This window comes from Thalassophryne amazonica, chromosome 11 (genome assembly GCF_902500255.1).
Source record: "Thalassophryne amazonica chromosome 11, fThaAma1.1, whole genome shotgun sequence".
In the NCBI taxonomy this organism is placed as follows: Eukaryota; Metazoa; Chordata; class Actinopteri; order Batrachoidiformes; family Batrachoididae; genus Thalassophryne; species Thalassophryne amazonica.
In genome coordinates, this window is record NC_047113.1 from 6,211,513 (window position 1) to 6,226,324 (window position 14,812).

Genomic DNA, 14,812 nt, shown 5'->3' on the forward strand with positions numbered 1-14,812 from the left:
AATGTGCAGGTTTTTTTTTTTTTTGGTGCACGCTGTCTACTGATGATTGAAAGGCTACAAAACTGGCAAGTGATCACTGATATTGGAAATACGTAAGTATTCCACCTGTTATATTCCCTACAATAACATTTGTTAATATGTTGTGAATGAGTGTTGATGTGTTCCTAGTTATCCTGGTTGGATGTGTGATCACAGGATATTTATATATTTGGTCCGGTTATTTTGGTTTCACAGGTTTCCAAGGTTACACTGAAGAACTATTCATGAAATAATCTGTGTAGGCCATGTCTCCCCATACTTAACATTGATTGGCTTGTAGAAGGATATGCGTCTGACATCTGTTTGTGTATTGTTCCGTTTGAACAGATACAGTAGTGTTCAGAATAATAGTAGTACTATGTGACTAAAAAGATTAATCCAGGTTTTGAGTATATTTCTTATTGTTACATGGGAAACAAGGTACCAGTAGATTCAGTAGATTCTCACAAATCCAACAAGACCAAGCATTCATGATATGCACACTCTTAAGCCTTTCATAGCCTTAAGGCTATGAAATTGGGCTATTGGTAAAAAAAAAAAAAAAAAAAATAGAAAAGGGGGTGTTCACAATAATACTAGCATCTGCTGTTAATGCTACAAACTCAAAACTATTATGTTCAAACTGCTTTTTTAGCAATCCTGTGAATCATTAAACTAGTATTTAGTTGTATAACCACAGTTTTTCATGATTTCTTCACATCTGTGAGGCATTCATTTTGTTGGTTTGGAACCAAGATTTTGCTCATTTACTAGTGTGCTTGGGGTCATTGTCTTGTTGAAACACCCATTTCAAGGGCATGTCCTCTTCAGCATAAAGCAACATGACCTCTTCAAGTATTTTGTCATATCCAAACTGAATCATGATACCTGGTATGCGATATATAGACCCAACACCATAGTAGGAGAAACATGCCCATATCATGATGCTTGCACCACCATGCTTCACTGTCTTCACTGTGAACTGTGGCTTGAATTCAGAGTTTGGGGGTCGTCTCACAAACTGTCTGCGGCCCTTGGACCCCCCCCCCCCCCCCCCCACCAAAAAAAAACAATTTTACTCTCATCAGTCCACAAAATATTCCTCCATTTGTCTTTAGGCCAGTTGATGTGTTCTTTGACAAATTGTAACCTCTTCTGCACGTCTTTTATTTAACAGAGGGACTTTGCGGGGGATTCTTTCAAATAAATTAGCTTCACACAGGCGTCTTCTCACTGTCACAGCACTTACAGGTAACTCCAGACTGTCTTTGATCATCCTGGAGCTGATCAATGGGTGAGCCTTTGCCATTCTGGTTATTCTTCTATCCATTTTGATGGTTGTTTTCCATTTTCTTCCACGCCTCTCTGGTTTTTTTTTTTGTTTTTTTTTTGTTTTTTGTCTATTTTAAGCATTCGAGATCATTGTAGATGAACAGCCTATAATTTTTGCACCTGCGTATAATTTCCCCCCTCTCCAATCAACTTTTTAATCAAACTACGCTGTTCTTCTGAACAATGTCTTGAACGTCCCATTTTCCTCAGGCCTTCAAAGAGAAAAGCATGTTCAACAGGTGCTGGCTTCATCCTTAAATAGGGGACACCTGATTCACACCTGTTTGTTCCACAAAATTGACAAACTCACTGACTGAATGCCACACTACTATTATTGTGAACCCCCTTTTCTACTTTTTTTTACTAATAGCCCAATGTCATAGCCTTAAGAGTGTGCATATCATGAATGCTTGGTCTTGTTGGATTTGTGAGAATCTACTGAATCTACTGGTACCTTGTTTCCCATGTAACAATAAGAAATATACTGAAAACCTGGATTAATCTTTTTAGTCACATAGCACTACTATTATTCTGAACACTACCGTACAAACAATTTCTGTTTAAATGGAGAAAAATTAATGAATGGATTTTGTAAATAATCTGGATAAATTTGTCAAGTTTTACAACTGACGCAACTCCAGTTGGGGGGTACCGTTAGTCTGAAGCCAATTTTGAACTAATCTGTACCACTTAAGGTGTCTATGCAACATTTACAATCCAGTCTTAGTATACCATGGCCTTCCAGAGTGGCAGCTGTTATGTAGGGGTCAGTGAAGGGTTGCACAGTGGTCAATATTTAAATTGCACCAATTATATTGACAATCATACCACATTATTTGTCTGATCATAAAGATTTCAAACAGGTAGAGTTAGGATTATCTAAAGCTGAACATTATGGAGTAGGAACAACAAAAATGGTGACATATCTAGATCTGTACGGGGATCAAAAGGCAAAGTTTCTCCAATTTGGGAAGAAATGTTGCATATTATTGGTTGCGCTAGTAGATTAGTAATGGAATAGTTTTTGACTGTGTTGGTTGCTTGATTTCCAAAGTCATGGTTAAAGTCAGCATCCACTGGATTCTCTGACATGACATATTACCACTTTATACAAATACCCTCGCCATCATGATTGCAGAGTGACCACTCCACAGATATAACTTATCTGGTTGGAGTGTGAAGCGAAGCCGTCGCTGATCACACCAAACGCCAATCCCACAGATAAGGACACACCACAGGAAAATGGCTGCAAAGAAGTACAGATTATTACTCACTGTTTTGAGTCAGCAGAGAAAGTTACCTGATTTGGTAGTTGATTTCTCGGCGGGGAGGTGGAGTTGCAGTCAGGCCTTTATGGTGGTGGTGATGAGTAGTGGATGAGTGACAGCTGGTACGGATGATGAGTGACAGCTGTCACTCCTGGTCGCTCCGACGCCCCCTCGTGCTTGAAGCCCGCACTTCAAGCAGGGCGCCATCTTGTGGTGGTGGGCCAGCAGTACCTCCTCTTCAGCGGCCCACACAACACTGATGAGAGTAAAATTGTTCTTTTTGGGTCCAAGGGCCACAGACAGTTTGTGAGACGACCCCCAAACTCTGAATTCAAGCCACAGTTCAGTGAAGACAGTAAAGCAAGCATCATGATATGGGCATGTTTCTCCTACTATGGTGTTGGGCCTATATCGCATACCAGGTATCATGGATCAGTTTGGATATGTCAAAATACTTGAAGAGGTCAATCAATCAATCAACTTTTTTCTTGTATAGCGCCAAATCACAACAAACAGTTGCCCAAGGCGCTCCACATTGCAAGGCAAGGCCATACAATAATTATGAAACACAGTCTACGTCTAAAGCAACATAACCAAGGGATGGTCCAGGGTCACCCGATCCAGCCCTAACTATAAGCCTTAGCGAAAAGGAAAGTTTTAAGCCTAATCTTAAAAGTAGAGAGGGTATCTGTCTCCCTGATCTGAATTGGGAGCTGGTTCCACAGGAGAGGAGCCTGAAAGCTGAAGGCTCTGCCTCCCATTCTACTCTTACAAACCCTAGGAACTACAAGTAAGCCCGCAGTCTGAGAGCGAAGCGCTCTAATGGGGTAATATGGTACTACGAGGTCCCTAAGATAAGATGGGACCTGATTATTCAAAACCTTATAAGTAAGAAGAAGAATTTTAAATTCTATTCTAGCATTAACAGGAAGCCAATGAAGGGAGGCCAACACGGGTGAGATATGCTCTCTCCTGCTAGTCCCCGTCAGTACTCTAGCTGCAGCATTCTGAACCAACTGAAGGCTTTTTAGGGAACTTTTAGGACAACCTGATAATAATGAATTACAATAGTCCAGCCTAGAGGAAACAAATGCATGAATTAGTTTTTCAGCATCACTCTGAGACAAGACCTTTCTGATTTTAGAGATATTGCGTAAATGCAAAAAGGCAGTCCTACATATTTGTTTAATATGCGCTTTGAATGACATATCCTGATCAAAAATAACTCCAAGATTTCTCACAGTATTACTAGAGATCAGGGAAATGCCATCCAGAGTAACGATCTGGTTAGACACCATGCTTCTAAGATTTGTGGGGCCAAGTACAATAACTTCAGTTTCATCTGAGTTTAAAAGCAGGAGTCATGTTGGGGTCATGTTGCCTTATGCTGAAGAGGACATGCCCTTGAAATGGGTGTTTCAACAAGACAATGACCCCAAGCACACTAGTAAACCAGCAAAATCTTGGTTCCAAACCAACAAAATTAATGCCTTGCAGATGAAGAAATCATGAAAAACTGTGGTTATACAACTAAATACTAGTTTAGTGATTCACAGGATTGCTAAAAAAAAGTAGTTTGAACATAATAGTTTTGAGTTTGTAGCATCAACAGCAGATGCTACTATTATTGTGAACACCCCCTTTTCTACTTTTTTTTTTTTACTAATAGCCCAATTTCATAGCCTTAAGAGTGTGCATATCATGAATGCTTGGTCTTGTTGGATTTGTGGGAATCTACTGAATCTACTGGTACCTTGTTTCCCATGTAACAATAAGAAATATACTCAAAAACCTGGATTAATCTTTTTAGTCACATAGCACTACTATTATTCTGAACACTACTGTATATGGGTTTGAAGGATTACTTCAAAACTACTTTGGCGGATTCTCACCAAATTTGCACCACAGGTAGATATTAGGGCATGGAAGAATCCACTGAATTTGGAGGTGATCCAGAACCGGATTCTGGATCAAGATTTCACTTTATATAGGCTTTGGAAGATTATGGTGAAAACTACTTCTAGATCTGGATTGAGAGCCATCAGAAATCTGTTCTTGAACATTGCTTCTTGCCACTTGTGTCTCTGTTTGTCAGGGAAAAATGATTATAGTGTCTGTTCAGCAATACCGCTAATATTTCCCTCCTTTGTCTCTGCTTCTTCACAGGTACAACAAATAGCTCGGGAATGGACAGCAAAGTATGCATGTAGTGTTGGGATAGTGTGGTCAACCACCCTCTACGCATAAGGTTAGGGTAGCTTCAGATGTAAAGAGGAAACAAAACAAACAAAAAAAACATACAAACGAAAACTTTAAACAAGATCTTGTGGTTTCCATTGGAGTGCTTTCTTTGAGCCACGCCTCCCCGACACCAAGTACCTGTAAAACTCCTCTGCTCCACCTCACTCACCTCCCATTTCACATCAGCCGCCCGCCCCGCCCTCTACTGTACATATGTCACCTTTCAGCGGTAAACACCCTCCTCTCCACGCTTCCCTTTCACATCCACCTTCCCATGTGACCCCTCCACCACCTCCTGACCTCCTGTATTCCGTTGCATCCTATCACCATGCAGGTTGGGTACTCCCAACCCCCAGTCCCTGATTTTTTCCGCAACGCACACCCGCACCCATTTCTTCCAGATGTTAAAAGCATCATTTTGAGCATCTCTAAAACTTTGAGGGGACCTCCTCCCTCACTCTCTTCTTCTCCCCCCCCCCTCCAGTGGGGGGGAGGAGAGGGGACAAAAAAGGAGGGATTTTTTACACTCTGCAACCCTTTCTTGTTTGTTGTCCTTTATAATTTTCATCTGTTGAGGTGACGATACAAGAAAAGCAGTTTCACACGCGAGTCAAAGAGCACTCTGAGTTTTTATACCACAAATAGTTTAAATTCCAGGCTGTGTAAGCGGGGGGGGGGGGGGGAAATGCACATGGCCTATTCTGATCTTCTGTTGGATTCTGTGAAGGACTTGAATTTATCCCCACACCTCGTGCTCCTCACTCTCTCCCCACCCTTCTGAGGTTGACCTCTTTATATACACATACATGCACACGCCCAACTGTACATGTAACATCGTGTCATCACCATCTTTTCTTGACTCAAAGTAAAGGTGTTGGACCAGGTGTTTAAGCAAAATTATTATTTTTTTTTAAAGTTTAACCTGTTTTTATCCCCCATAACTTGTTCCCCCCCCTCTCTTTCAATTATTGAATTAGGGCCTAACATCATAAAAAGGCTATTGGACTGGCTTTGGCTCTGGGTGCGAGGAGAACCCACTCTTCTTGCACAAATCCTCTGTATATTGAATTACCTGAAAGGCTCATTGAGCTTTGTGTGTTGATTAAACTGTAATAAAATGGTATGACTCCTGTGCTGTTTCATTCTCTGCTTCCTTTTAGAGGAGATTATAGGGAGAGGACAGGGACGTATAGCTGGGACACATTTATCTCACAGGTCAGCAGGTCGATTGCTGCTACCACCACATTTACCTACATTGTCATTTGATGATTCTTGATTATTTTTGTTTTATGTAGCTTATGAATAACTTTTTTTTTTGGGGGGGGGGGGGGGGGTGTTATTATTTATAACTTGTCAGAAGCTGTAAGTGAGTGGGAGAAGTTGTTCCATGTGTTCATTGTCAGTTCTTCTGCTTATGAATTAGAAACTGAATACATTGGTAGAACAATCAAATATATAGATGAGCCTATATAGGTTAATTTGTCACCATCTAGTGGTGCTTGTAAGTATGACTGTGTTGTTTTAACACCCCTTTATCGCCTTAATAATGTCCCTGTGTGTCCTTGAACTTTCACCATTATAATATATTTGTGAGAGGTAGCCTTATTGGAGATGTACTTGATTATTTTTTACTAAATGGCTTTATCTGAACCCTGCATTAAAATAAGAGCTTGAGGTCATGATGTCATAACATCATTTTCCACTTAATAGTATGACCTCACGCTGAATAACCTCACAGATAATACTCAGTGTCAAGCTGAATAAGAGGAAAAATACTTTTAAAATATGACTTCATATAATTCAGGTGTGGAGGGCTATCCGGCCTTTGAAATTTGGTGACTTGGGTTTCATAAAGTATTACAGTACACAGATATAATGGTATTGAAATGGTGCTACATGCCAAGTTATGATTTAAATTTTGTTTTTGTCAGCTTTCATTTACTGATGAAAAGTCACTATCAGTGATCCTAGTCCGCCCTATGGAAATCAAATGCTTCATACCAGAGTATTGGTCAGAATTTAATTAGGGAATAATCCTGTTGTATCTGATGATTTGCAGCTGTTAATGCTGGATTATATGGTCTCAAATTGAGTTTTACGGCAAAAACGGATATTTGCGACCATAAAATCCAGCATTAACGTCCGCAAATCATCAGACACAAGGGGGTTATTCATATTCTAATCCAATTCCATCGTTTGCATGGTTTATTTTTCTATAAGTAATTTGACCTGAATCCGTGTTTTCAGTGAAAGACTGCTTCACTGCTGAAGACTACATCTAAACCTGCATAATAATGTATTTCAATAAAACTGTTGTACAAACTGTAGGTTTAAGGAAATGTTGCAAGATTCCTGGTCCCGAGTCGTCAGGTAATCATCATTAGTATTGTATTTATGTTATCACAGCAGTAATTGCAATATTATATTGGTCAGCGAAGCTAAATGTAGCAATGGTGTCTTCATGCCAAACTGGAAATTCTGTGAGCAGATCCACAGATTTCTTCATCTGGTCAACTGCATTGAGTAATTCTGTATCAGAATCTACATCAATACTTTCATATGATAGATTAAATTCACCCATTTCAGCATTGTTGTCTCTCCACCAGTTTCTTTCGCTCTCACCTGATAGTACCATTATTGACATTTTGCCTAGCAACGCGGTCAAGGTGGTAAGTAATGCATCAAATGTGAAATGGTTGAATATTTTGCTGTCAACATGATATGATTGGAAATCTCGCACGATTAGCCAATCAGATTTGCAGAACAAATGTAATTGGATTAGAATTCATCTTTGCTGTCTTTTGCACTAAATTCATGAAATCAGCAGTTAAAACCAACTGGTTATTCAGAAGGACATTGCTTCATAACAGGAAAAGCTACAAGATACATGTGGACTTTTGGTTTGATGTTGAGGCTGGTTAAAGGATTGGCTCAACCAGATTTTTACTCATTTTTTCTGACCTTGGCAAAAAAAAAAAAAAGTGTTACTGAATAGTAGATTAAATCTCACAGAACTCGGAGAGCTGACATCAGTGTCATGATGTTGCATTGGCAGGAAGAGCTGGAATAAGAGATGCATATACACTACTCAAAACAATTAAGGGGCTGCCCCAGGATTCTGGGTTATTTCATCAAATATCTAATTTACATTTTTATTGATCTTTCTTTTGGCAAGCAGTGTGTGTTTACCTGATGTAACAATGCATGCTACTGAGAACCTATTTTAACCCATGATTCAATAAAAGGGTGATTCTTTAACTACGGGCACTATTTGCCTTGTAAATGTAATTTCCGCCACACCATTGCCTTACAATATAAAGCGCCTTGGGGCAACTGTTTGTTGTGATTTGGCGCTACATACATGTGCTCTGATGTCACTGTTTATCTCCATAGAAACTACCCAAACAATCTTTAATACAAACTGTTTAAAGGGACATTACAGTGTTGTGGAAATTACGGCAATAGTGTGGGACAACTACATTTTCTTTAAAAAAAAATCAACAGTTGTATGACATTGAATACCCCAATTATGTTTTGATTATTTTACTGATATTTATTCAGAGATATTTTAAAACAGAAAAAACATTTCTTTACCATTCATTTTTATCATTGAAGATCAAAAGTCTGGGTGTGGACAAGCACAAAACGGCAATATTTGCATATAATGATGCTGAAAAAGGTGAAAGTCATCATAGACTACTAGAACAAATTTCTTAACACACTTTCATTGTAAAGATAACTAAAGGCGTGAAATTTCCCCTTTTTTTCTGTTTTTCATACAATATGATCAAAGGACATAAGTGCCTGTAGTCTAAGAATCACCCAAAAATGATATGCAAAGTAAATATAAAAACACAAATGATTCATTTTCACAATGGGTGGGTAACACTGAGACAAAAAAAAAATTGACATTGACAAACATTTTCATCCATTTGTGACAGTCCAGGTCCTCTGATTTGTGGAAAAAAAAAAAAAAATTATGCTACAACCTAGTGTTGCTCTTAATTGTTTTGAGCATTGTAGATAAATTGACAGCCAGTGTCCGAAGTGGGTTTCAGTGATCCCAAACCACTGCCCAACAGGAACCCCACATAAGTGATGTGTGATTTAAGATAAAGTACGAGGTCTGTCCAAAAAGTATCAGACCTTTTTATTTTTTTCAAAACCCATATGGATTTGAATCATGTGTGCTTGCATGAGCCAACCTTGAACCTTCATGCGCATGCGTGATTTTTTTCACGCCTGTCGGTTGCATCATTCGCCTGTGAGCAGGCTTTGTGTGAGCACTGGTCCACCCCCCTCGTTGGATTTTCATTGCGAGGTGGAACCAGTTTGGAGCTTTGTTGCATCAAATTTTCAGGAAACTGAGAGACAGCCAGGTGGAAACCATTCGGAAGATTCAGACGGCTTTCAGTGACAATAGTATGGGCATCACACAGATTGAGTGTTACAACCGGTTTAAAGATGGCGCACAATGGTGGAGGGTGCGCCGCGCTCCGAGCGGCCATCGACAGACTGAAACGACCAGATCATTTCCAAAGTGAACGCTGTGTTGATCCAGGACGTCGTCTGACTACCAGAGAAATTGCAGAAGAGGTGGACATCAGCACTTTTTCGGCACATTCCACTGTTACAGGAGATTTTGTAATGAAAGACGTGCAGAAGTTGGAAGTCTCACAGGACATGTTGTGACATGTCCAGCTCTTACACAATTCCTCGGATACTCACTCGACTGAAAAGCCACCGAAAGCCGTCTGAATCTTCTGAATGGTTTCCACCTGGCTGTCTCTCACAGTTTCTGGAAAAATTTGATTCAGCGCTTCTCCAGTTGTTCAGACATTTTCCTCGCAATGAAAATCCACGAGGGGGGAGGACCAGTGCTCACACAAAGCCTACACACAGGCGAATGACGCAACCGACAGGCGTGAAAAAACTCACGCATGCACACAAAGGTTCAAGGTTGGCTCATGCAAGCACATGTGATTCAAATCCATAAGGTTTTTGAAAAAAAATAAAAAGGTCTGATACTTTTTGGACAGACCTCGTAGTTATGTTGAAAGGAGCCAGCTGAGGTGGTTCAGGCATCTGGTAAGGTTGCCTCCTGGGCGTCTCCCAAGTGAGGTGTTCCAGGCATGTCCATCTGGGAGGAGACCCTGGGGAAGATCCAGGACTAGGTGGAGAGATTATATCTCCACACTGGCCTGGGAACGCCTCGGGATCCCCCAGTCAGAGGTGGTCAATGTGGCATGGGAAAGGGAAGTCTGGGGTCCCATGCTGGAGCTTTTGCCCCCACACCACGAACCCGGAAAAGTGGTTGAAGATGAGTGAGTAGTTCTGCGAGACTTCAAGATGTAAATTTATTTTTATTTATTTATTTTTACTTTATTAGCTATTTGAACATAGTACAAAGAATTGACCTGTTCATTACTAGCAGCCATTTCCAATGCATGGAACTGGGTCACTGAAGTTTTCAATGAATAAATCCATTCTTGCCTTTCCTCAGATCCACACTGGTTTTGGCTCTTAAAATCAACTTGATACCAGAAACCTATTTAGTGGATAAGGAGCTGGCCTGCCACTCTGTAGGCTTGGGTTCAAATCTCACTCATCCTACCTGTTGTCCTTGGCAGAACACTTCATCTGCATTAACTCAGTCCACCCACCTGTGAATGGGGAAACAGCCTCTGCTGGGGAAGTAACTTTCATCAGACTGGCTTCCCTGTCCAGGGGGAGTTGTACGTTTTCATCCACTTCCCTCTACGGAATCCAGAAATGATCACCAGCAAGCCAAACCTCAGGGCTTGCATAGGACTTGCTTCTTCCTTCATTTGAGATCTCTAAAAAATATATGAGAAGAAAGTAGCATCCTTTACTGCTTGAGTTATAACTGATTCTTAAGCAAATAAAGCAATAACATATAAATTTTCAATTTATTTTCATTTATATTAGCGCCAAATCACAACAGAGTTGCCTCAAAGCGTTTCACACAGGTAAGGTCTAACCTTGCCAACCCCCAGAGCAACAGTGGTAAGAAAAAACTCCTTCTGAGGAAGAAACCTCAAGCAGACCAGACTCAAAGGGGTGACCCTCTGCTTGGGCCATGCTATCAATCAATCAATCAACTTTTTTTTATATAGCGCCAAATCACAACAAACAGTTGCCCCAAGGCGCTTTACACTGTAAGGCAAGGCCATACAATAATTATGAAAAACCCCAACGGTCAAAACGACCCCCTGTGAGCAAGCACTTGGCTACAGTGGGAAGGAAAAACTCACTTTTAACAGGAAGAAACCTCCAGCAGAACCAGGCTCAGGGAGGGGCAGTCTTCTGCTGAGACTGGTTGGGGCTGAGGGAAAGAACCAGGAAAAAGACATGCTGTGGAAGGGGGCAGAGATCGATCACTAATGATTAAATGCAGAGTGGTGCATACAGAGCAAAAAGAGAAAGAAACAGTGCATCATGGGAACCCCCCACAGTCTACGTCTAAAGCAGCATAACCAAGGGATAGTCCAGGGTCACCTGATCCAGCCCTAACTATAAGCCTTAGCGAAAAGGAACGTTTTAAGCCTAATCTTAAAAGTAGAGAGGGTATCTGTCTCCCTGATCTGAATTGGGAGCTGGTTACACAGGAGAGGAGCCTGAAAGCTGAAGGCTCTGCCTCCCATTCTACTCTTACAAACCCTAGGAACTACAAGTAAGCCTGCAGTCTGAGAGCGAAGCGCTCTAATGGGGTAATATGGTACTACGAGGTCCCTAAGATAAGATGGGACCTGATTATTCAAAACCTTTATAAGTAAGAAGAAGAATTTTAAATTCTATTCTAGAATTAACAGGAAGCCAATGAAGAGAGGCCAACACGGGTGAGATATGCTCTCTCCTGCCAGTCCCCGTCAGTACTCTAGCTGCAGCATTTTGAACTAACTGAAGGCTTTTTAGGCTACAAACATAAATTACAGAACAATTCACAGACGAATATACAAGAAATGCTATTGGCGCACAGGACAGGAGGATCGCCAACACGAATACAACTCCCATCTCTGGGTGGAGCTGCACCTTAAACAGAGAGAAAAAACAATCAGGCATCAGAAAGACAAGAAATACTGTATAATTTGCCAGCATTAAACAAAAAGAAAAACAAATACTAAGGTGATCGCCGGCCACTAGCCCTAAACTTCACTAAAAGACCCATAATTTAGGTAAAGTTGAGGCCGCGGCCCACTTCAATTACTAATAAAATGAATTAAAAGAGTAAAAGCGTAAAACAAAACTGTACCAGTATGCTAGCCATATGAAAGGGAAAATAAGTGCATCTTAAGTCTGGACTTGAAAATCTCCACAGAATCTGACTGTTTTATTGACACAGGGAGATCATTCCACAGAACAGGGGCACGATAAGAGAAAGCTTTGTGACCCGCAGACTTCTTATTCACCTTAGGGACACAAAGTAGTCCTGCACCCTGAGAACGTAAAGCCCGGGCCGGTACGTAAGGTTTAATTAGGTCAGCTAGGTAGGAGGGTGCCAGTCCATGAATAATTTTGTAGGTTAGTAGCAGAACCTTAAAATCAGGATCTTAAAACTATAAGCTATAGATTGTTGGTTTTAGAAAAGGTAGATCCTGTCTCACTAATGTGCTTACCGCACTAGAAGAGTGGAGCACTTTTTATGATGAGGGCTCACCATTTGATGTGTTAGATTTTGATTTCAAAAAAGCCTTTGATTCCGTTCCTCATGCCAGATTAATTTATAAACTTTGGACCTATGGTATTGTTGGTAAACTTTATTGGGTTGAAGATTTCCTTAGAGACAGGAAACAATGGTTATGTGTTAACAATGCAAAGTCTAAATGGTTGAGTGTAACTAGTGGGGTGCCTCAGGGATCGGTCCTAGGGCCGGTCCTATTTTTACTATTTATTAACGACTTGCCTGGTGCAATATCAACTAAATGTAAACTCTTTGCAGATGACACCAAGGTGTATCATCCAATCTTGTCCCTAGTTGACTCAGAAAATTTGCAAAAAGATATCGACAATTTAATGTTATGGTCAAAACAATGGTTATTAGGTTTTAATGAAAACAAGTGTAAAGTATTACATGTAGGTCATCAAAATCCATGTCATGAGTACTTTATAAATGGTAGTATGTTAAATTCTGTAAGAGGAAAAAGATCTAGGAGTTTTAATTACCAACAAATTGTCTTTCTCAAAATACATAGCCAAAGCTGCTGCTAAGGCTAATAGTGTCCTAGGTATGATCAAGAGAGCATTTGCATTTATTGACAAAGAGGCATTTTTAGTTTTGTATAAAAGTTATGTACGACCACATCTTGAGTACTGTGTACAAGTATGGTCACCATATTTTGAAAAAGATAAATTGTTACTGGAAAAGGTTCAAAGATGTGCAACCAAATTAGTACCTGGGTTGCAAAATTTGAGTTATGAGGAAAGATTAAGTGAATTAGGTTTAACAACTCTTGAGGATAGAAGAGTTCGGGGTGACATAATTGAAATGTATAAAATTTTACATGGTTTTGAGGCAATAGACCCCAATATTTTATTTACTAGATGTAGGTATCTTGGCCTTAGAGGCCATGAACTCACTGTGGAAGTGAAAAGATCATGTCTTAATATTAGAAAGTTTAGTTTTAGTAATAGAGTTGTATGTTTGTGGAACAGCCTCCCTGAACACATTGTACTCTCACCTGATGTAAATTCTTTTAAAATGAATTATGACAGATATTATACCACCTCAGTTTAAGTTTATATGGTATAAAAATGTATTTTAATATCAAGATTATTTGAGGCTCAATGTGTGCTTCTTTTTAACCTCATAATATTGATGGGATTTTAAATTAATGTTCCTTTGGCCTATGGCCTTGGCAGAGGTTTGCACTCTGAGTGCTTCTAGTTGCAACGTGCACCTTTTCCAGAAGCTACTGTCATCTGAGCACTGATACTGATATTGCATGTGCTTATAGACTAAAACAAATAAGAGACAAAATTCTATTTATTATTCAACTAAACTGCAAATATATGATTTTTTTTTTTTTTTTTGAAACACTTCTCTAAACAAGGCCATAGGGTCACTGACCCTAAAGAGATTCCCTCCTTGGCACAGTGATCTATTCAACAATTCAGTGTTACAACCAAAACTATGATACATACACTTTTCTTTCCTTTATATTTGACATCCTTGACCATGAAAACATACCACTAGAACTTGGAATCACTTTTATGTCTTTATTAGTTAAAATTATTGTATAAAAACAATTTTTCGGTAATGCCGGTTTTCTTCTGGATCTAGCTCCATAACATATGAAGCTACATCAAATGTGATGACACCTTACTGAATCAGTACAGATTCAGCTACAATTTGGTGTTAGTTGTGCATCTCTAGCTTCATTTGTCACCTCACACTGACACATTTTCTATTTTCCCTATATTTTTGCATATTCTGGATCACCAGATCCGGAATCCGGATCTGATCATCACCAAACTTTGTTGTTTGATAGAACATTTGACTATGTTACACCCTAATTTTTTTTCAAGCCTTTCTGCCTTGTTTTTGTGGAGTTAGAAACTAGAATGTCAAAATTCCCCCTATCCCGCAATGGTGAATAATACTTTAAAAAATTCCTGGATCCGGATTGTGATCCAGATCACCACTAAAATTTAATCACTTGTTCCTCTTGTCATTTCCAACCACTCCACAAAATTTCATCAAAATCCGTTCAAAACCTTTTGAGTTATCCTGCTGACAAACAGACAAACAAACGCTACCGAAAACATAACCTCCTTGGCGGAGGTAATTATGTTGAATGCATGTCAGTCCACTATGTATATAGAATGTATAAAGCACAGAACTCACATTCATACAAATAAGATTTCAAGGATAACTAAACAAATTTTTCAGAGCTTTGGTCCACTAAAAGTCACCAGTAAAGCAGAAACTGACA